Source organism: Mustela erminea, chromosome 11 (assembly GCF_009829155.1).
Source record: "Mustela erminea isolate mMusErm1 chromosome 11, mMusErm1.Pri, whole genome shotgun sequence".
NCBI lineage: Eukaryota > Metazoa > Chordata > Mammalia > Carnivora > Mustelidae > Mustela > Mustela erminea.
In genome coordinates, this window is record NC_045624.1 from 99,608,642 (window position 1) to 99,629,716 (window position 21,075).

The 21,075-nt window shown below is 35.2% G+C and overlaps 1 pseudogene; it reads right to left on the reverse strand.

Moving 5' to 3' along the window:
* Window positions 1-19,418: 19,418 nt before the first annotated feature.
* LOC116569706 lies at window positions 19,419-19,536 on the reverse strand (annotated as a pseudogene).
* Window positions 19,537-21,075: the final 1,539 nt, after the last annotated feature.

Here is a 21,075-nt window from a genome sequence, read left to right on the forward strand (position 1 = left end):
TTGATCCCAGGATGGTGAGCTGAAATCAAGAGTCCGCTACTTAATGGACTAAGCCACCGAGGTGCTCTAATTTCCCATTGTTTCCTAAAATAAATGTAAAATACTATCTACCCTTATTCCATTACACATTTTGTATAATCCACTTAATGATATGTCTTGCATGGAAACACTTGTCATGCTTTTGCTCCCTTCAACAGTCCTTTATGGTTGGCCTTTGGGCTGTTTTCAAATATTTGCTATTGCAAATTAGAATTTGTCTCACAGTTGAATAGTATCCGAAGTTTGCCTGATTCTTTTGCTTGTACTTGAGTGCCCATGTGACATCTCTGGGGACTTTTGCTACGATCTGTGTCACTATTCAGCAGAATACCTCCCCACTCCAAAGTAAGAGTCTGGTCCTATCATTGATGACTTAGTTTTGGGGGCATCTGGGTTGCTCAGTGGGTTAAAGCCTCTGCCTTCGGCTCAGGTCATAATCCCAGGGTCCTGGGATCCAGGCCTGCATCAGGCTCTCTGCTCAGCAGGGAGCCTGCTTCCTCCTCTCTCTCTGCCTGCTTCTCTGCCTACTTGTGATCTCTGTCTGTCAAATAAATAAATAAAATCTTTGGGAAAAAAAATAGAAAACTTAATTTTGGTTATCTCCAATGTAATTTCGTTTATTTATCATAACTAAGGGGCTCTTCTGAATCCAAGTTAGACCCTAGATATTACTCTATCTTCTTAATTCTAACTTAAAATAGAGACATCTTCCTGACTCACATGGACACTTTGGGTTTGACTTCAGTTGGAAGTTACAAATCTCTATTCCTTGATTAAAATAATTTAATCATGCATTAGAGAACATCCTTAGTAGACTTTATAGTAATAAGTCAACATCAGTTATTACTATAATTTTCCCAGATTACTTATAGACACATCCATTGTTCATCTCCTCTTTAAAACATGTTTACCCTCATCATTTGAAATGGACTTACTCTGGGCTAGCATATGTATATTGATCTAGTCACCCATGCCAATTCTATGGAAATGTAAATATCTTCCTGATTATGAGAATTGTGTTCTATTCTCTTGCTGTTTTCACTGTTTTCTGTATTTCACTGTATTCTTGTTTTCACTGTTGACTCATTTAAAAATATTTTTTGTGACTAGTGCTTGTCTCACAAGTATGCCATTTTTTCATATACTTAGATAAAACTTTTCCTCATTTCTAAATATTAAAAATTATCCTAAGGGGTTAGAAGATAAACTATGAGAGCTTGGGTTGTCAGTGGAAATTTCATTTTGTGTCTGTCTTTTGTTCAGGTTAGCTTTTATATATATATATTCCAAGAATAAAGCATTATCTCTTTTTTTTTCCATAGACCAGAAAATGTAAAAAAATGGGAAAAAAAAAGAAGTCTTTGTGACAAGTTGTTTTTCTCAGAGTCCATTTTTACAAATTCCTGTAAGCAAGGGTTGCTCAAAATGATATTCCAAGAACTAAATAAATACCCCTTGAACAAAAAGTGTATTTTCAAAAGTTTGTGAAATGTTGCTGATTAACTTCAAGCAGTTCTCCAGTAAAGGTCTCTGTTTAACTCTGTTTAGCATTTCCTGCTTAAAATTATCTGAGCAGAGTGCTTTCCTGCAAAACACCACTATTTAGCTGCTTTATTTATTTATTTGAAAGAGATTTACTGAGTGTCACTATGTGTATATTGTCTAGCAGTGGTCTGGAAAGTCCAAAACGAACTGAAAATGAGCCTCATTCTCAACCACACAGAACTTTTATTTTTTAGAAATTCCTTCTTTCTCTCTTTATCTCCAGATACAGACTTTTATTCATGTCAGTGTGATATTTCAAAGAGGATATAATAATAAAAGCAATAATAAGCATACAAATAGGAAATGGAACACTTCCCAAATATTTGACCTTAAAAAGTAGTTCAAAATATTTAACTCATTAAAATTTTAATTATCATAGGTTTAAAACTAATCTCAGGATTTTCATCAACAAAGAAGTCTTTCCTCAACTACAGGTATTAAAAAACCATTTTGTTCAGCTGATCATGAGCCTCAGTTTTATAATGCTAATGTTACTCTTCCAAGGGCTGTATACATTTACTCCAGCTTCTGTGAAATTAAATATTCGCTAAGGGTTGAAGAGATTCTTTTCCTTGGCTTCTGGAAATCAGATTTTCCTCTTCTGCATTGCAAGAGAAAAAATATTGAAATATTCAAAGATTCTCCATGCTTCAAAGCTTTGAAGAGGTGAGATATCCAAGCTGGTAGCTGTGAATTACCATATCAAAAATATTCAAAAACAAATTGTAGACTTACTTTCTTCTTTCTGCCTAAAGATAAAGAAGGAATTTTAAAGTAAAACTTAAAGATTGTGATTTTTATCCATTATTATTGATATTTTCCATTATGACCCAACTTCAGCCAGAGTTTCAAGAAAATAAATGAAGGAAAAAGAAATAATAAGAGGGGAAGGATGGGTATGAATTTCATAGTTAGAACTCCTTTAGGCAACAATATTCCTTTCTTCCGTATAACTAGATTCATTTTCAAAAACCTCTATTCTTTCTGAATATCAAAATTGTTCTCGGTCTTCTCTATGGACATTCAGTCAATTCTGAGATTGCTCAGTTCTTCTAATCATTTGAGGGTATACCCCACCTTTCGTCTCTTTGGTGTTTAGACACGTGTCACCTTACCACTTGTAGGGAAATCTCATCCCTGCTATTTGAGAAGTTTCAATCCTGTTACCTTACTTCTCCATATGGAAGTCACCCTAGCTGGTCCTTACAGGTATCACCAGTATCTACTGAGAGATACTCAAGGTATTAGAATAATCCATAGTATCCTTCCTGATTCAATATTCCCTTGTCCAGGCCAACAGACCATGCAAACAGACCTGCCTCAGCCAATCCCTGGGCTGAAAGCCAAGGGAGGGAATCTTCCAGAACCTTCCCGTATTAACTCATGACATAAGTAAGTGAGCTGCCTCATAGGATGAGACTGCTACATCACCATTTGTATGGTATGTCTGTAATGTGGGGAGTTTCCATCTCCTTGGCCAATTCAGTAAGTAAGACCTTCTCATACATTCCCAAACCCAAAGATTGAGCGAGCTCTCCCATGTCATTCCCTGGGAAAGACAAGTGCCCAGAGATCTCACTTTGTCTGAACCTTTAGCTTTTTCTCCATGCTCTCCTCACTCTCTTCCCTAGCAGATATACTCATTTAACTTAGAAATTTTGAAAGACAGTTATTAATTTTATCATATGATATCACAGTTAGTTCTTAAATGATGTCCCTGATATATCCACACATTTAAGCATCAAACATCAACATGCATGTCAATGTATGTATGTTGCCTTTGTTTAATGGATACCTTCTCTGATTTCCTATTTGTGAGGTCAAAGGTGACCCAGTGTTCCATGACCCAAGCTGGGTCACCATGAGGAGAAACAGTGAAGGTAAGAGAAAAAGAAAGTGTTTACTGTCACAAATTACCCACAAAATATGGTGTAGTCATCTCTTTTATTAGAATTTGATATAAAGGAATTTCATATATTATTCATTCAGTCCTGTGAAAAACATGTGATGGCTGCAATTGCCCTCATTTGGTAGGATTTACAAAATAAGTCATATAAAGTGTTTTTGTTGGCACATAATAGAAGGCATAGATGTTAACTATTCAAAAAATAGTGAAAAATAAAACTTGACTGGAGCTAAACCTCTTAAAGCATATTTATCTGGACAATGTTTATTTACCTTGATAAATTCTAAGGGAATGATATCTATCCAATTTATTTCCTGGGTCTAACTCTATAAATGAGCTATAACTTGGTTTTCCTCTTTTATTTTGTCTTTATTCCTTCTTTTAGGTGGTTATGATTAAGGATTCATTGGTATAGAATTATATAATGTATAGAGTAGAAGGAAAATTCCATTAGGATTATTCATTATTGGGCTTCTACAATTTATTTTGGGAAATTTGCTTTTCTTAAGACTTCATGGTGTGGAACAAACTTATTTACATATTTTCAAAATATTTCCTCAAGCCTGAAACCATAGACATTTCTTTGCTAATCTAAAATAGCATTCCCTTATCCACCTGTGTTGAGACTAATATAAATTTTTAAGGTTGGCCCACATACAATAGTTTAAATCCAGAAGCAGATTTTTCTAGATAAGTGAATAGTTAACAGTGGTCAAGTCATGGAAGAACTGAGTAGGATATTGGATACCTTCTCACTCAATGTATCCAAAAATATCATGAGCGCTGAAGGAGATGTAATGCCTGTAATTATGCATTAAATCAATGCCATATGATTTAACAACAAACTAGAATATTCGGTGGAAAGCAAAGAGGTCTGAATGAAGTGACGCCTTCATTTGTGTGTTAAGAAGGAGCTTCCGTGCTACCTTTCAGGGCTCCTTCCTGATGAATGACACAGCCAGTACAATGTGTAGAAGAGGATCAGGAAATGAAGGTTATGGGAAGGGACGAATGTGACATTTTTTTATTGTTTACTGTGTAACTATCACTAGTGTGGCAGGTTTGTGTGTGTTACCCCCACATTTCCCTTTTGTTTTCTTTTTTGGGAGGAGAAGGAGGAGCAGAGGGAGACAAAAATCCCAGTGCAGAGTACAGAGCTGGACATGGGGCTTGACTCCATAGCCTTGAGATCACGACCAGAGCCAAATCAAGAGTACAGCGCCTAATTGAACCACACAGGCACCCCCCACTTTTTGCATTTTGTGAATGAATGGTCTTCAGGAAACCAAAAGATCTAAAAGAAAGTGAGAGCTTTCGATCTTTCAGGTCTTTTTATTGTTGTTATTTTTAAATCTCTGTTTGCTTCCTCTTCCAGGTGATGCACTTGAAATGCCACTGAGCAGATGTTTTGCCAGCCACCACCATCTCTACCTGGAAAAAAATAATTTCTTATTAATCTGGCATGACAGTATTGAAAGATTTGCATGGAAATAAAGTTAATTAAGCTGAGCCCCTTGTGCAGGTGCCTTGTAATGATTTCATTAGAGTCCATACAAAAACTCCAGAAAGTAACAGTTCCAATATGAATTCACAGTGCAATATGCCTTTAAAACCCACAACCCTAAATGAAAAATAGCAGCATATCATCTCAGTTTCAAAGTCTGGCTGAGCTAGAGATACAGTTTTACTTCTTTTCTCTTCTGATCTCACATACTAGCATAGGCTTAATGTTACTGGCATCTACACAAACTATCCTAAGAGATAGGTGGGCAGCTGGTGATGTTTCTAAATGTCTTGGTGTACACATGATATGCCTGTACAAAAATTATATTTTATTCTTTAGATATAAGGTGTGGACTTTTTAGAATCAGATTTACTATGAGACAGTATTACTTGTTTGTCAGTTGCATAAGGATAACATCAAATATTAACACTTTTTTTTTCTTTTTTTCTTTTTTTTTTTTTTTTAGTTTGGGGGTGGAACAAGTAGATAGGAAGCAGTTAATGTATGTCTGAAGTCAGTTTCTAGTGAAGAAAATTAGACTCAGGGAAGGATATAGTTGAGTGTTGGATGGGTGATGTTTTATTGACAGCTCTAGCTATGAAAGTTCTGACTTCATAAACAAGGCTGCCTTGCTCCAGGTAGGAGAAGATGCTAAAAGAAGGCTACTTAAATTATGTAGACCATACCTCATTTCACCCTTGTCACTGCAGTTCGAAGGGGGAAAAAAAAAAGAAAGAAAGAAAAGATGAAAAAAATACAAGAAATGATCAGGCAGGAAGTTTTTGAAAGATTCATCATTGGGTACCATGGTCTAGCCATAAGCCTGAGGTTTTCAAAATAGGAGACTGGCTCTTTAAAAGTATAGCAAAGTTAATAAATGGAGTAAAAACTACCAGAATCTTAGAGAGATGATCAAGTCAATGAGTTTATGGGTGAACATAATAAATAATACATTTATTAGAGTTTATTTTCAAGTCAAAACTTTGGTGACAAGTAAAAGACAACTATCTTAAATCTGAGATATTTGAATGTTTATACTTTCATAATCTGAAAATCTTCATTCACCCATAAAGTGAGGATATAACATAGAGACAGCTTAGAGGCTTGGCACATAGATAAGAGCCAAAATGACCTTGTCTGTCAAGAAAGAAAAATCAACAAACAATTAGGTAGGCATAGATATAACTTAAAAATACAACTTTATCATTATAAGTGACTGAAGGGAATGTTTGATAATTTCAGAAACATTGTTTTTAATTTTATATATGAAAATAATTTACATTATACTAATTCATTGATAAATTGATTTGGTTAGGATGAAACTGTGGCTTGGTTAGGATGAAATTATGGCTTTTAGAGTTTTCTCCTAAAATATTAAAAGTAACTAAGACCACGCATTATGTTCAGACTCCAAATTGCAAAGTAAACTAAAACGTTCTTACCATCAAATGTGAAAAAATATATATGACCTCTAAACGGAATGTGTTACATCATAGATGCAAATCTACATACATGAACTATATCAAAAAATGAAAGTGAAATTTAATTGCAGAGTATGTGTTCCTGGAGGTAGTTGGATATCATAATTAATTATATTTTATAATCTGTCTCTAGTGAAAGAACCAATGTATTAATGTTATTGTTATATCACTGGATTTTTCAGTTTATAGATGATTTTTCTAGGGTATATATGAGGTTTTTTGATCTACAAATATTTTTTACATCAAATAGTTAACCTGTCACATAATGATCAATCAAAGTAATTTTAAATTAATGCATATTACCATAATAAATGCTTACATTAGGATTAAGAACAGGTAATGTTCCCCAATTACTCTTAATTTATCTTGTAATACAACTTTCTAAAATGGAGCACGTGATTTTTATTAAATCCACTTTTATTTTTGTTTACTGCAGGTGTCTAAAACCTAGAATAGCACATCAACTCTATTAAGTCAACCTGCTGGTCTTCTCATCCATCATTTTCATTTCTGAGTTTTAATGAGAACATTTGAAAATGAAGATAACAATGCACACACATTTCAATATAACCCTTGGGGTGGGGGTTTAAGATTTTAAGAAATGCATAGATTGTCCCAGAAATGAGTCTTAGCAAAGAGGCTTTAAATTGTGGTCTAGGAGAACATTTACAGCACACTGTAATGGTTCATCAAACAGGGTGCAACAGAGATCACCACCATGTCTGATTTTCTCATTTTTTATTAATATCTTGGCTGAAGAGCTGGAGACATATTAATAAAACATGTCAGGGCTTTACAAATTGATAAGAGACATGATATCACCCAGTCGTGGATTATGGAGAATTGATGTGCTCACCGTGGACCCGAGTGGCACACGAAAGTGGGAGAAGTCTCAACTTTTTCTGTGAAAATGCTCTCTACAACTTACAGCAACACAACTTTAAAAAGGTCTGTGACTCTCAACTTTCATAAGCCTGATGAATCTCAGAATCCAAAGCCCTGTCAATTTGATCTTTGCTCCCATATTTTCCCACAGGAACATTTGATTTTCTCTGCTGCTGTTTATTCTTTTGATATTTTTGACCTGAGAAGGTTAATCAAAGGTTGTCCTGAAGTGAACACTTCCCTCAAGGGGCAAGTCATAATCCATTAGCTTGGCGGCGGAAGACCAGGCTGAGCCCAGAAGTCACTCCTTAGAGCAAAAGGCATCACTGATATTTGTCTGCTACATTTTTGCAGTAAACTGGATTTAACTTCTATCTATACACACAAAATGGTATGTTCCACGAAGTTTCTTCAATACTCCCAAACAAGTTTAATCCTTGTTTCTGAAAATCCATTTTCCCATCTCCCCACCAGTTGAAGTAATTCCTTATAAGGTTCTCATTTTATCCCTCTATTTAGGAGAAACCTACTAAGAAAATTAAAAAAAAATAAATTCTAACTCTGAATTAGAATAATAGATTATATTATAATAGCAAATAGTCCCCCCTATTGCTTTTCAGTTATAGCAGGGACTTTGGAATTTTAAAATAAAAGAATTTCAAAGATATCCTATACTGTGACTATTTAACAAATGCCAGTATTGTGAATGGTAATCATGAAAGTAAATCATTCAAGTTCAGACACAGAAACTCCAATATTTAATTTTGGTGGTGGGGTGGAATTTCCATTTACCTAAATGTACTACCTAATATTATTCATTTCAAAAGGTGCAAATACTGACACAGTTCAAATTTTCTTTTTTTAACCCATCCTAGGATCATTAAGTTTGGAGTTGTAATGAAAAAATATTCCATTTTTACTGAAATTCATTGTTAATATCACAGATTATTTGAGTGAAAATAATTTCTGAGTGTCAGCTGCATGGCATTGTTGTGGGTATGTGTGCATTCTGCTTCCTTTGCTTCTTGGGTTTTTTTGTTTGTTTGTTTGTTTTGTGGTGTTTTTCTTTTGGCATTTACAGTCTCTATGACCTTGAACAAGATAAATATTTCTTACTTTCTTAATTATGCAATATGTTTATATTTTGATAGGCAATTTGAGTTAGGAGTGACTGTACAGACATCTAAACATTCTACCAAATAATCCCTTTCAAAATTCTCTTTCACTTCTTCTCCAATGAGTCCTTAACCTCATAGTATGAAAAATATGTAATTTGTGCAATATAGTGACTTATTTGGCGCATTGTTTGGAAAATTGAATAGGAACTAAGGAAGCCATAAATAAAGTCATTACCTTATTTTCCATTTAAAACCAAAATAAATTGGAGATAAATAACTGGATTTGATTTAAAAATAAAGAAAACAGAAACCCTCAGTTATTAAATTTTTTATCTAAGACATATATAGTACCTAATGTCACAAAAGGAAGAGAACATTAAGACTGTGATTTATAGATTTAAATAAATAAAATTTTAAACTTTTATTTTTCAAAACTTTAAAGAAATTTAAAAGCTAATATATCGAATTTTGTGGATATTGAAAAACTAATATGAAAATTGATATGGAATAAAAATAATCTTAAAAAAGATATTTAGAGGAATTACACACCACTTACTGATACTTATTTGAAACTGAAAGTAGTTAAGACAGTGAGGTATGGGTACAGAACAGAGAAGTAGAAAAATGGAATAAATATATACATTTTAGAAATAATCTTTCACATGTACCTTTGTGGCTAGGTGGACTGGGGAGACCTCTGGGCTCAGAGGCCTCTACCCAGCCCATGCCCAGACATTGCTGGAGGCTCTTAGTCTCATCTCTAGAAAAGAATTTGAGGATGGAGTGGACAGTGGTTGGGTGGTGCAGGTTAAGAGTTTATCAAAGAGAGAGAGTACACTCTGGAGATGCGAGAGTGGGCAGGCTCAAGGGACAGGTGCACCTGGAGTTTGGGTCTTTATCTTTCTATTGACAATTGTTAGCTAAAGGGTGGAATATTTACTACTAGGGAGGGGATTCCTTTGAGAGCAGGCTATCACACTTTTACTTCCTTGCTTGGTCAGCGCAGTTTGCTAACTTTCCTAATAATAGACCTTGACTTTCCCTATGCTGGTCTCCAGGCATCCTGTTAAACCCTAACTAACTGCCTCCTCTAACACCTCTACCTAATCTATCAAATAACAGACACAGAATTATATAGAGTATCACTGCAATACAATGAAAAATGATGTCTTCTCAGTAAATATGCTGGACCAATTATATATGCATAGGAAAATTAAAGGTGAATATTGACCCTTACTTCTCACCATACATGAAATCAATTTAAGGGGCAGCTGGGCGGCTTAGTTGGTTGATCGTCTACCTTCAGCTCAGGTCATGGTCCCACATTCCTGGGATCAAGCCCCACAGAGGGCTCCCTCCTCGGCTGGGAGTCTGCTTCTCCCTCCCCCTCTGCCCACCACCCTGCTCATCCTTTCTCTCCCTCCAATAAATAAAATTGTAAACAAACAAACAAACTATTTAAGATGGATCACAGAACTAAACGTGAAAGTTTCAAAGCATAAAGTTAAGGACATTTGTAATATGTAAAATTCTCAAGGAACCCGTATTCAGAAGGTATAACAAACTTTCCACATGACAAAGAAAAAAAGCAGATAATCTGACAGGATAAGAAGAGATAGCCATGCATCTGATAATCATGCAAAAGCTTAGTGGCCCTAGACCCTCAAGGAAATTAAAATCAGCAGTTGAACAACTATCCATCCATTTTAGAAGGCTAACAATCCATAGTTACAAACAAGGGTGGTGTGGGAAAGAGAAACTTTATTCACTGCTGGTGGAAGTTTAAAGTTTAAACTTTATTCACTGCTGGTAGAAGTTTAAACTGATACAACTACCTTAAAAAACTGTTACATAGTCTACTAATGTTGACTATGTACATATACTATTTAGCTCAGAAATCCCACTCCTGAACACAAGCCCTAAGGAAATGCATACACACATTCACCAGAAAACAGGTACAGGAATCAAAATAGTATCACTATAACAGCCATAAACTAGAAACAATTCTAGTGCATTCAAGATCCCTCCAATACCCACTCAATGAGGAGGGATGATGTCTATTTTTACATATCAACTGTGTCCACACACAGCAGGAGTTTACATGCTCCATCAAACCCCTACAGCTTCACCCCAAAACGTCCTTCACCCTTCCCTAGGCTTACTTCTTGTTACATAAACCACAAAGTCTTGCTCTTTCAATAGCTCATAAAAATTTAGTGAAGTACATTTTGAGTGGTATCACATTTATTTAAACTCCTCTTTCTTTAAATGTAAGGCTTTATTCTACATTGCGATACTCAAAGAAAATCTCACAGAGGGACCTTCTCATACAGATTCTTTGTAGTAGAAACAAATACACTTGCATAGTGATTTCTCGAGGAGCTACTTACTTTATTGTTCACCAAGTCTTTGAAGAGACTGGAAGCCCAGTCCACCAGTTCTTTCTATAAATGGAAACAATGCAAGAGCACATCATTTTTTTTTGTAAACTTAATTTACAGGAGAAAGAATATTATATTGTGTGTATGTGTACGTGTGTGTGTGTGTGTATATATATATATATATATAAATATGTATGTATATATAAAACATACACTTTTAAGAGGAACAATATATTTGGACACTGTTTTAAGGAAATTATTTAGTAATTCCTTGAGTTCATTTCATGTTCATAATTTACACATTTTTCTATTGAAATAGTTACCCATATGAGTGAGATATATGTACAAATGCATATTTAAAAAATATTTGTATAATACTGCACATGTCTTCCCAATGAACCCTTCTGCTTTTGTTCAAGTGTGGTTATTTGCTCATTCTTATAATTTTACCTTATCTGTGTTGTCTTATTTTAGTTATGAAGTAGCTTAGTTTAAATACTATATAGGTGATGATTTTGAAGTTCTTGGTGACATTAACATAATGAGCAGACAAATCAGAGTAAGCAGGTACTTTTCTTACTGTTTAATAAGAAACACAATGAAAAGGAGGCAGCAAAATTAGGAAAGAAGAAAATAAAACCCTTTAATTTGGATCCATCATTTAATCTGGAAAAATGTCTCAACTCATTCTGTGTTACCTAACTGCATTACTCAGTATTTGTTGTTTTTCCGAAGCATTAGCCTCAGAGAACTAATTACAGTATGAATGGATATGGGAGTGGGACTGGTATCTGGGTAGTTTCATTCACCAGATACCATCTGTGGCAGCAAATTGCAGGAGAAAGTGAGCAGGGAAATTGGAAGAAGGCAAGGATGGCAATGCCTGTCATCTGTGCCCTGTGCCACAGTCAAATCTAAGAGGCATGGAAAATCTGCAGAGCTTAGCGCTAGTGAGCATGACCAGATGTGACCCCCTCAGATGACACCCGTGCCCGACTGGCTAATTGCCTTGACCCAGGTCATTATGTGAATTAGAGCTAGAATGGAAAGATACAATTTCTAACCCCACCATCAATGGGCTTTTAAAACTTCCCTGTGTGTTTGTTTGGTTCCCCAAGATCACTCTTAAAGTAGTTCAACTGTCCTGGGAGGAAAAAAAAAAAAAAAAAATAGAAATTCAAGGAGCTATCACAGATTCTCCATTGCTTTTAAGCTGAAATTACTCTACTACCCCTGAAAAACACCATAAGTTTGCAAGTGTTGGTTTGCATAAATTGCTTATTTTTGCAATCCTTTTTTATTTCTTCTTTACTACTGTTTACAGGTATTTAATTGAATAAAGCAAGTATTAAATAATACTTAGCCTGGAGTTCTGTTAAAATAATAATGATGAAAAGACACTTAAAGATGATATAATTGAAATATTTGGTATCAGATTTCTATGCTTTCTGTAAAGAAAAATTAGCATTTATAAAAGATTATTACTTTATATCCTCCAATTTGTACTCTTTACCCCTAAACGGCACAATCTCTGGAATAATACAATAGGGTATTTAAAAACTCTATGGTTTCAAAAAAAATAATTTCTCATGATTTTCAATAGCCAATTCTGCCAAGAACAAGGACAACAAAATGCTCTAATTACTGCCCTCTCCGGCTGAGGTCATAGAACATCTGGAAACACATCTGTAGTTCCACTTTTTTTTTTTCTTTTTTTGTCTTCACGATTTATTTTGTTCTGCACTTTCTTCTGAAACTTAACATCCCTGAATTTCATCTTGGATTCAAACTGTCCTACCTCCTGATAAAATGAGACCTTTTGAAATCTGTCCATTTTATGAACAGACCACGTGGACCATGTTAACCTTAACAAATGAAGCAGCCATCTATATTTAGTAACAAAATGAGTTTATCTAGGACTACCAGACAATTCCAACCTGGGACAAGCAAGAGACAGCAAAACCATGAGCAAGTCCACAGAACAAAGAAGTGGAGCCTTCTTTTACAGAAGAGCTGGTAGCAGTAGTTGGAAACAAAAATTCCAGTGCCGTAGCCTCAAGTTTGAGTTATAAAACTTCTCATTGGCTGAACTGTGACTTTCTCTCATTGGCTGGGCTGTTGCCAGGGAAAAGAGAAAGCCTTTCTTCCTTCTGCCGGGATAGGAAAGTAGTATGGATTCGCAAGGTGGGTCTCTTCCTATTGCCAAGCGGTAGGGCGTGGGACCTCTCCCTGCTGGCTTCGCAACTTCATTCCAAATGAGGTTTCTTTTTATTAATTTTCAAAACTGCAAGTGAGAAGGAACGTGATGTAGGTCTGAAATCACCACCAGGCTGCGGGTGGTATGAAATGAGCTAGTTGCATGTGCCCTCAGGCTCAGAGACTTGCAATCCAAACTTGTCCAAGCAGAGCCAAACAGGGACATTGATTCCTTTCACACTTTTGTACATTTAAATGGCCTCGAACATTTACACACAGTAGAAAGAAAAGGGCCTTTAGATTTTGAGGGACATTATTTCACTTAGAGAATGGATACTTACTGGATAGACATTTTTGTTTTTTAAGACAGCTTGCAGATCACGGTGGAGATAGTGTTTGAGATCTGGAGCCTGCCTCTCTGGATGAAACCTTCCTTCACATCCCATGACTTGCTATGTGGTGCGCTCCTTTGTGAAATGGGGATAAAAAATAGGACCTGGACCTGAGGAGATGGTCCCAGATTATTCTGTGGAAGCCCTGTCGATTGCTGTGTCTGAGTAGAGTGGCATGTGGAAGGAGCTACATGGCAGGAACCAGCACCAATAGTAGCTACGAGAAAAAGTACAAAGTGTGTACCAGAAAAGCTTTCAACACCTCTCTTCCTACAAGTAAGAAAAAGTAACCAAAACCTAGAAAGATTATTCAACTTTGTATTAGCCAAATGAGAGCAGATTAGGATGTTGGTTTACCAGTCAAATTCCTTCCAATTTAGAGTAGTAATTTATTATTTCATTATATATAGATTAGCATCTTTTGTCCCAGACTTGATTGGAATATTCTTAGGTATGTGTAATGTTGGGCCAAAGTTTCAAACCACAGTAAATACCTGATATATCTTCCTGAAGTGTCCATTGCATTCCATGGTAAATTACAATATTAAAACAAACACAGTTATGTGATAGAATTGTAAACAATTGCTGGCACAGTTAAGGTAAGTCAAAATTCTTGAAAGCTATTTTTATCTTGAGAATGCTAGTATATATTTTCAAATTACGATCTGCCTTATTAACAGAAGTTTCAGTAAGGAAAGAAAATATGATGAGAATTCTGTTCTCACTCCTACATAATTGGACTTATTTGAGATGTATATTGCGCCGAAGCCAGGTGTCAGATTCACTAACAACCTTAGTTTAACTGTGAACCTGGCTTTCTTAAGTAGTACATATATTTAGAAACATTGAGGTTGCTTCAAATGTTTCTTCTATTCTGGGTTTAAATACCTTCTTGGGAGAAAATGATTTTCCTTTCAGTACATCATCCACCTCTCTCTTTTATAGAAAAAAATGAATGAAATTTTCCTATAGCATTTGGGTATGTTTGACACACATTATGATAACACTTTCACTAGAATTTTCTTGTATTTTATTGATTTTTCTACTCAAGCCTGTGTGAGCTATGATTCTGGGTTCTCGCTGTTTAAACACTACATGTACCAACATTTTATATCTCTCAAGGTAAACATCTAGATTCCTCTTTTTTTTTCCTACCCCTTTGGTCACTTATCTGAGCCATCCTTCCCTTCCCTACTCCTCTATTTCCCCCTCCCTCTCCCTCTCTAACATACATGCACACATATACAAACACACACCCCTCTCTCTCCTGTTAACTCTTCCACTGAGTCTTTCTCACATTTCACTCCTTCTTTCATCATTGTCCAGAAGGAAAGTCAACATATTTATCAGACAGCTCTATGATTAGTGTTAAGACTTTGCACTTGTTGAGTTTCTGAAGTTTGATAAGAGATTTGGGCTGCAGTGGGTCAAGATTAGAGGATTGCTCTGGAAACCTGTCAGTCCCCTTCTAAGCATCGATACACAATTCCTCCTATCTTCCTTGCTCCTAGCCTGGCTACTAGCCGCAGAATATTTGATCTTTTGATAACTATGTGTGTTGTGTAAGAGACACCTTCACATTGGCCCTGTAAACACTGGTAATGACAACCCAGCTTTGTAAAGATGTAATTTCCCTCATCCTTTCTTCCCAATAATTTTATAGGAATTCATTACCTCGTGACCCTTAACCGAGTTGGCATAGAAACACTTCTTTCAGACTAATTCAGTAAGGCAATAAACCACATAATTGTATTCTTGACTGTTCTTCTGCTAATGTAGCGACTGTAAAAATCAGGAGATAGATGTGCAAATCACAGGACTGGACCTGGGTCAATCTTTTTTGTGGAACCTGATTTACTCAGCCCAAAGCAAAATCAACTGTGCTATGATATAATTGTATTGAGATAGAAAAAATATATATATATTTAAGGCTTTTTAAAATTTTCTGGTGTGTATTCTTTTCATTTCGCAGTTTTTTCATCCTGCAGACTGCTTAGCAGATCGTATTCAGCCACATGCTGGGTGCTATATTTATTACACGGGAACACTGAGAAGCCTTACTGGACTTCAGCGAGGAGGAGTATATATGATATATTGAAACAGTAGAATAAAAACGACATTCATTTTTAACTAAAGTCCATTTTGTGCAAAAGCAAACACCATCAAAATGATACATTTCTTGGATTCTTCAAATTAGAATATAAAAGCAATATATTCATTTGCAATTTTTATTGTTATTCAGTTACAAAGCCTGAAAACGTTAATCTGTTGTAGAAAACCTCTTAACACTTAACAGCCACTGGGATAATATAATTACATCTATAAATCTAGAGTCAATATTTTGCTTAATCCCCTTCTCTTGTAGACAAAACTCTGAATTTAGATGTTGAAATATTTTAAATATAAAACAGGATATGCCCTGATTCATTAAAGAATGACATCTGCTTGAGTACACTTGGTCTACAGGTTGATTCAGAGAAAACACATCTGAATGAACAGAGGAAATAAGGAGGGAGAACTTCCTAAACTGGAACAGATTATTCTCTTCAGGGACTAGGCTGAAGAGGGAGACACCCAGCAGCTGATGGCATCATGCAGTTTCTGAGTTTGGGGAAAAAAAAAAAAAAAAGAAAGGAAAGAAAAAGGTGTTATTGATCCCAATTTTGTTTCTGCTAGCAATTTCTGAGCTTGTTTTTTTTGTTGTTGTTGTTTTTTTGTTTTTGTTTATTTGGTCACACTGCTATAGATTTTAACAGTAATTTCCTGTTGAGTAAATGCCTTACTGATGCTGCAGATGCAGAAAATGCTATCCTCTGGGGAGAAATTCTGGCAACACGTGTGTTCATTTCTGTCAAAAAGGGAAGGAATTCAGGGAAGATTCTGTTGGCAGCAAAAGATTAAATGCTTTGCATCTCTCAATACTTCAGAAAATTCAAGCACTTGATTCTTTTCCAGGTAGTTTGTATAGACCCTTATTCCATTAACTGACTTCCTTAATCAGCCTTTTAGAAATTGGACTATTTCTCTTGGTCAGAGATGCTTAAGACCCAAACCCAAAGCATAAAAACAAAGTGTAAATATCATCTCTTCATTGGTTTTACATCATTTCCTTTGTCATGTTTCATTCAGAAATATTGGAGCAAGGACATAAGCGTACATGATCAATGTTGTCTTTCCTTTGAAATGGTCCTTTTCACAGGAAGCAGGGGGGCTGCCGGAGGATGAACAAAAAAAAGCCTACGATTGTTCCAATTAATTTTGTCATTGATTTATTTTGTCACTATGTATTTAGCAAATATGGATGAAAGTCTCTAAAGGAAATAAATGTTGCCAGAAGGCAGGAGATTAGCGGGCCCAAGAGCATTAATATTCTTCTCCATTTATCATTTTAGAATGTGCATGGAGAAAGTTGTGGGGAAATTTAATGAGTTAAAAGTGGAAAGACATGAAGGAAATCAGTTCTGAAAATAGAAGTCATTAACCCTTCATTGTCTGTTTCTAGAAATAGTCGAAATCATTCCAAAACAACAAATCATCCTAACCATGCTTTGTGTGTTAATTTTAGGGTCATTTTTTTCATTCACTAGAAGTTAATCAAGTACCTATTATGTTCCAGACCCAAGAATAAATATGCAGGATATACAGAAACGAAATGTATAATTTTATTAGTCTCATACTTAAACAAAAAAGATTTTGACTATGAAACTATGAACAACAAGCTTATTTTGCTTAGGGCCACAGTGGGAAAAGCAATGCGTCTGTACTTTAATTAGGCAATAGAAATCCATGAGGCTGCCTTCATTTGACTTTCAGCTGTTTATTTTGCATCAGTAAAATCCATAGACTCTGAAGGAGAGCTCAACCATAATTAAAAGTGTTATTGAACTAAACACAATTACCAGTGTTTACCTCATTACATAACGCTGTTGGCACCAGAAGCAGGGTTCAGACTAAGCTTTCGTTCTTGCATTATTGTTAGACATGGTTTAAGAAATGTCTAATTCAATTTAGTAATGATAAGTACCAAAATCAAGTTTGGAAAAATTGCTGACATCCAGATCCAGGCACCAGGACTGCATCACTGCTTATGCATCGTGCCAAGTTCCCCGGAAACCAAGAAAACACTCGGTGCAACACCGAAACATGAAATATTCCTGGATTTTTTTTTTTTTTCAGTTTTTACTTTAATGACAGTTACTTAACATTCAGTGTTATATTACTTTCAGGTGTACAATGGAGTGATTCAACAAGTCTATGTATTTTTCAGTGCTTATCAAGATAAGTATAGGTTTAATCCCCATCACCTCTTTCAATCAAGCCCAACCCACGGCCCCTCTAGTATCCATCATTTTGTTCTCTTATAAGTAGGAGTCGGTTTCTTGGTTTACCTCTCTTTTTCTTTCCCCTTTGCTTGTTTGTTTTGTTTCTTAAATTCCACGTATGAGTGAAATCATGTAGTATGTGTCTGTCTCAGACTGGCTCATTGCATTTAGCATGCTAATCTCTAGCACCAGTCATTTCACTGCAAATAGTATTATTTCATTCCTTTTTTTTTTTTTTTTTTTTTTTGGCTGAAAAGTATTCCATAAATACGTAGTTATATATAGACAGATAGAGATATAGGTAGATGAAAGATGATAGATAGATAGATACATAGATAGATGATAGATACCACATCTTCTTTATTCATTCATTAATCAGTGGACATCCGAGGGGCTTCCATAGTTTGGCTATTATAGATAATGCTGCTATAAACATAGGGATGCATGTATCCCTTCGAATTACTGTTTTTGTATCTTTGGGTAAATACCTAGTAGTGCAATTTCTGGGTCATAGGGTAGCTCTATTTGTAACTTTTGAGGAAACTCCATATGGTTTTCCAAAAGGGCTGTACTAGCTTGCATTGCCACCAACAGTGCACAAGGATTCCCCTTTCTCCACGTCCTCACCAACACCCACTCTTTCTCCTGTTACTGATTTTAGCCATTCTGACAGATGTGAAGTGATATTTCATGGTAGTTTTGATTTACATTTCCCTGATGATGATTGATTTTGAGCAATTTTCTATGTGTCTACTGATCATCTGCATATTTTTGGAAAAATGTCTGTTCATATCTCCCCCCCCATTTTCAACTGGATTACTTGTTTTTGTGTGTATGTGTGCTGAGATTTATAAGTTTTTATACATCTTGGATACTAATCCTTTATCCAATATGTCACTTGCACATATCGTCTCCATTCCATAGGTTGCCTTTTACTTTTGCTGAATGTCTCCTGCACTATGCAGAAGCTTTTTTATTTTGATATAGTCTCAATCGTTTATTTTTCCTTTGTTTCCCTTGTATCAGAACTATCCCGGAAAAAAAAAAAAAAAAAGTTCTGGTAGATGTCAGAGAACCTACTGTCTCTTCCAGGATTTTTATGGTTTCACACCTCACATTTAAATGTTTCATCCATTTTTGAATTTATTTTTGTGTATGGTATAAGAAAGTGGTCCAGTTTTATTCTTGTTGCTGTCCAATTTTCCCAACACAATTTGTTAAACAGGCTGTCTTTTTCCCATTGGGTATTCTTTCCACCTTTGTTAAAGATTAATTGACCATATACTTGTGGATTTATTTCTGGATTTTCTATTCTCTTCTATTGATCTGTGTATCTATTTCTGTGCCAGTACCATACTATTTTGATTACTCTGGCTTTGTAATATAATCTGAAGTCTAGAATTCTGATGCTTCTAGCTTTGCTTTTGTTTTTCAAGATTGCTTTGACTATTTGGGGTCTTTTGTGGTTCCATACAAATTTAAGGATTGTTTTAGCTCTATGAAAAATGCTGTTGGAATTTTAATAGGGATTGCATTAAATGTGTAGATTGCTTTTAGTAGTATAGACATTTTAACATTAACTGTTTTTCCAGTCTGTGGACATGGGAATGTTTTTTGGTATCTTTTTGTCATCTTCAATTTTTTTTCATCTGTTTTATAGTTTTCAAAGTATAAGTTTTTCAATTCTTTCATAAGGTTTATTTTAATTAGCAATAATTGCGCCTCGGATAAACCTCATTGGCTACAATACTGCCACTGCTCAAAGCTCATAAGGTTTATTTTAGGTCATTATTGGTTTGGGTGCAATTTTAAATGGGACTGTTTTCTTTTTCTTTTTTCTTTTTTCTGTTTTTTTTTTTTTTTTTTTTTTTTAGATTTTATTTATTTACTTGACAGAGAGAGAGAGATCACAAATAGGCAGAGAGGCAGAGAGAGAGAGAGAGGAGGAAGCAGGCTGTCTGCTGAGCAGAGAGCCCAATGCGGGACTCAGTCCCAGGACCCTGAGATCATGAGCTGAGCCGAAGGCAGAGGCCCAAGCCACTGAACCATCCAGATGCCGGATGGGACTGTTTTCTTAATTTCTCTTTTTGTTGCTTCATTATTATATAGAAATGTGACAGATTTCTATACATCAGAAATACATTTGTATTCTGTGACTTTACTGAATTTATCAGTTCTAGCAGTTTTTCAGTGGAATTTTTTGGGTTTTCAAACATATAGTATCATTTCATCTGCAAATAATGAAAGTTTTACTTCTTTCTTAATAATTTGGATTCTTTTGATTTCTTTCTGTTGTTTGATTTCTCTGGCTAGGACTTCCAGTACTACGCTGAATATAAGCAGTGAGAGTGGACCTCCTTGTCTTGTTCTTAATCTTCAGGAAAAAGCTCGTGGTTTCTCCCCATTAAAAATGATGTTAGTTTGGGTTTTTTATTAGTGGCCTTTACTTGTTGTGGTATGCTCCCTCTAAACCCACTTTGTCAAGGTCTTTTATCATAAGCAGATGTTGTACTTAGCCAAACGTTTTCTGTGTCTATTGAAATGATCATATGTTTTTTATCCTTTTTTTCATTGATGTGCTTTATCATGTTGATTGATCTATAACTATTGAACCACCTTGTAATCCAGTAATAAATCCCACTTGAGTATGGTGAATGATCTTTATTGTTGAATTTGGTTTGTCAGTATTTTGTTGAGAATTTTTGTATCTCTGTTAATCAGGGGGATATCAGCCTTTAATAGTGGTGTCTTACCTGGTTTTGGTATCAGTGTAATGGTGGCCTCATAAATGAATTTGGATGTTTTCTTTCTGTTTCTATTTTTTTTTTTAATAGTTTGAGAAGAATAGGTATTAACACTTTTTTACATGTTTGGTAGTTTGCCTTTGAAGCCTTCTGGTCCTGGATTTTGTTTGTTGGAAGTGTTTTAAATACTGATTCAATTTCTTGGCTGATAATTGGTCTGTTCAAATTTTCTATTTCTTCCTGTCAGTTTTGGTAGTTTGCATAATTTATGTTTCTAGAAATTTATCCATTTCCTCTAGGTTGGCCACTTGGTTGGCATATAGTTTTTCATAATATTATCTTATATTTGTTTTTCTGTGGTCCTGGTTATGGTTATGTCTGGTTATGTCTCTGGTTATGTCTCTGTTTATGTCTCTCTCATTTGTGAGTTTATTTATTTGTCTTTTCTCTTTTTTTTCTTGATATGTCTCACTAGAAGTTTATCAGTTCTCTTTATCTGTTCTCAATTCATTCATCTATTGTGGTTTCTTTTTTTTTTATATATAATTTATTCCTTTTCTAA